At 42.7% G+C, this 3605-nt stretch overlaps 1 pseudogene; it reads left to right on the top strand.

Annotated features, from left to right (window-relative positions):
• The first annotated feature begins 1103 nt into the window (after positions 1–1103).
• On the top strand, positions 1104–1931 carry LOC148735121 (uncharacterized; annotated as a pseudogene).
• The last annotated feature ends 1674 nt before the right edge of the window (positions 1932–3605 follow it).

Genomic DNA, 3605 nt, shown 5'->3' on the forward strand with positions numbered 1-3605 from the left:
CATGTGAATAATAAATTATATTACTTGAAGAAAGAGGAGGAGGAGGAGGAGGAAAGAGGAGGAGGAGGAGTGAGGAGGAGGAAAGAGGAGGAAAGAGGAGGAAAGAGGTGGAAAGAGGAGGAAAGAGGAGGAATGAGGAGGAGGAACGAGGAGGAGGAATGAGGAGGAGGAGGAGGAATGAGGAGGTGGAAAGAGGAGGAAAGAGGAGGAAAGAGGTGGAAAGAGGAGGAAAGAGGAGGAATGAGGAGGATGAGGAGGAGGAATGAGGAGGAGGAGGAGGAGGAGGAATGAGGAGGACGAATGAGGAGGAGGAGGAGGAATGAGGAGAAGGAAAGAGGAGGAAAGAGGAGGAAAGAGGAGAAGGAAAGAGGAGGAAAGAGGAGGAGGAGTGAGGAGGAGGAATGAAGAGGAGGAGGAGGAGTGAGGAGGAGGAGGAAGGAGGAGGAACGAGGAGGAAGAATGAGGAGGAGGAGGAGGAATGAGGAGAAGGAAAGAGGAGGAAAGAGGAGAAGGAAAGAGGAGGAAAGAGGAGGAGGAGTGAGGAGGAGGAATGAAGAGGAGGAGGAGGAGGAGGAAGGAGGAGGAAAGAGGAGGAAGAATGAGGAGGAGGAGGAGGAATGAGGAGAAGGAAAGAGGAGGAAAGAGGAGAAGGAATGAGGAGGAAAGAGGAGTATGAGGAGGAAAGAGGAGGAGGAGTGAAGAGGAGGAATGAAGAGGAGGAGGAGGAAAGAGGAGGAGGAGGAGTGAGGAAAGAGGAGGAAAGAGGAGGAAGAATGAGGAGGAGGAGGAATGAGGAGGAGGAAAGAGGAGGAGGAGAAGGAAAGAGGAGGAATGAGGAGGAGGAGCAGGAAAGAGGAGGAGGAGGGGGAGCAGGAATAGAAAATATACTCTTTTCCAAGTTAGACACATTCTCAAAATCTATCGAGAACAAAGATATCTTACACACGGATGAAGAGGGTGTTAATGGTGTATGAGGCGGTGATAGGTTAGGGAAAGTGGTGAGACAATGATACATAAAAAGCAGAGAACCTTACATTTTTTCATTAGTATCGCTGTGACACGAGATGGGAGTCGTGATACCTTAATAAACTTCTGATCGGATAATGCCACACCTTTGCCGCTACTGCAATAGAGCATTCACGCGCCCGGATAACAAAGAGCGACAGGAGAAAAATTCATGCGTGAACTCAAGGGTCAATCCAAATCAATGGTTTCCTTCAACTGTGAATACCCATTCCATTCCACCCGTGACTACAGACCCGACTCAGTCGTTGGAACTATCACAAAGGTGGTGTGAGGGATTCAAATTCAAATCACTCAGTAGCATATTAATCGTGGGACCTTCGGGATGCGGTAAAACTTGCTTCACCAAATCATTACTGCTACAACATTTGGATGAATTGTTTGCGTCACCCCCTGCCGTCATTCACTACTGTTACGGTGCTTGGCAAGATGGATACCGTGAGATGCATCAACATGGTATAAAATTTCACGATAACCTACCCGATGAAAAACAGTTAAGGCAATGGTTCCCTAAAGATGGTGGATTACTGGTCATGGATGATCTTATGACTGAAGGAGGAGACGATAAAGAAGTGTTAGACCTTTTCACCAAACATTCTCATCATCGTAACATTACTGTTATCTATCTTTGTCAAGATATGTTTCCACCTGGCAAATATGCAAAAAGTATTTCAAGAAATGCTCATTACGTGGTTGCTTTGAAAAACCCACGCGATCAATTGGGTTTCAAAAATTTATTGTTATAAGCCTTTCCCATGGAATGGCAAGATATTATGCAAGTGTATTGTGAGGCACCTCAACGGCCCTACGAGTATATCACCCTGGATTTACATCCTGCTAGTAAGGATGCTCACCGCGTATTCAGTCATCTTTTGACGCATGAAGGATGTATGCGATTGTATCCTTGAAAAGTGAAAGTTTAAAACAGCCCTAAACATTGGTCAGAAATCATTTAGGAACAACCACCAGCAAGTACACATCGAGAAAACTTATAGTGCGTGTGTGTGACCATGACTGATAATTCTCAGGATCTAGATGTCTTTGGCGAACCACTAGAAGAACATGAAGAGCCTGAAAACACAGATGATGAAGACAATGATGATGAAGGTGAAGATGAAGGTGAAGATAAAGACAAGGGTGACGGTGACGATGATGATGACAATGTCGGTGTGAATCCGTGGTCAGAATTGAAACAGGAAATGAATGATGATATGAAAACAGCTTTGGCTGAACATGAAGAAGAACAGGAAAAAGAGGGGACATCCAAGAATGACAATTTGCTCTTACCTTTAGCTAGGCGTAAGTTGAGAAAGTTATACTTGCATCGTCTAAAGTGGCATAACCGTATTAAACAGGATAAAATACATAGGCAAGTCATGCATACCGTTCGACGATTGATGAATGAAGACGGTATGGATTGGGAGGAGGCATTAGAGGCTGTCGTGGACAGGAGAAAATTCCTATTGAATCGTCTGATCAACAAACCGTTATTGGATGAAAGCGATGATGATGATGATGATGAAAAAGAGGAGGAAATGAACACTGTGTAACCACTGTAGTAGGGGCATAGTATGCGTGTATGTTTACGCGAAAGAAAGAAAAAATTAAATCATGTAAACAATTTTTTGTCGAATTTTATTTATGACCATGCTAAGTTTAGAAATGTACATCATCTGCTAGTCCGTTATTAGAAACTTATATCACATCAAACTCTCTGGGTGTTACCTGCGACACCTCTGTGTTCGATTCTACCAGTGTGTTCAATGGACCTGTCTTTGCAGACATGTGGTCTACAGCCATTTCTGGTAGTAAAGGAGGGTGCTGGGATTTTCTCTTTTAGCTTATAAGGACGAGTTCTCTTTGCTCGCTGCTTTCTCTTCTTTTCGAAGACTCTACATGAGAGGGAAATCATGCATTTTAATATATTTTATATTTCTACGATAATTGTCTTAAACGCTCAGACTTACTTGTTATCTTTAGTAAACTTCCATAGGTGATCTGGACGAATCACGGTCCTTCCATATTCTCCATTATCAAAACACTTCATACGCGAAAGAGTACAGCTCACGTTATGTCTCCAATCAATCTCTCTTCTCTCTTTCTCTCTCACGAATATCGGGAAGTTTGCCTCAATGAAGTCACAAATTTGATTCGGGAACATACCCCTTTTACTGTACTAAACTTAAGACCGTCGACTCGATCCCTCACTAAATATGAAACCGGTTCGTCAGAACTTAGAATAGCCTTTGCAATGACAGCCACATATGTCTCTACTTTAGGCATGTTTTCGTTAGTGATGCTTTTTTTGGCTTGCTTAAAACCACTTTTATACAGCCTATGCTCCATTTCCATTGGTCCATCATTGATTGACACATGTCATAATTTTTTAAACTCTTTCTTCAAGTAATATAATTTATTATTCAGGTGGATTTACTCGTTGTAGTCATTTTATTCCTCAACTTTACTCAGTTCTTGGGACTCATATTCACTCGCGGTAATAAACTCATATTTCGTCTATCCACTTTGGTTTCTTGAGTGCTCTTATTCTTTTTAAATTGTCCTTCCAAAACGCTACTCTCTCT

The sequence above is a fragment of the Stylophora pistillata genome, chromosome 3 (genome assembly GCF_964205215.1).
Source record: "Stylophora pistillata chromosome 3, jaStyPist1.2, whole genome shotgun sequence".
NCBI classification, from domain to species: domain Eukaryota; kingdom Metazoa; phylum Cnidaria; class Anthozoa; order Scleractinia; family Pocilloporidae; genus Stylophora; species Stylophora pistillata.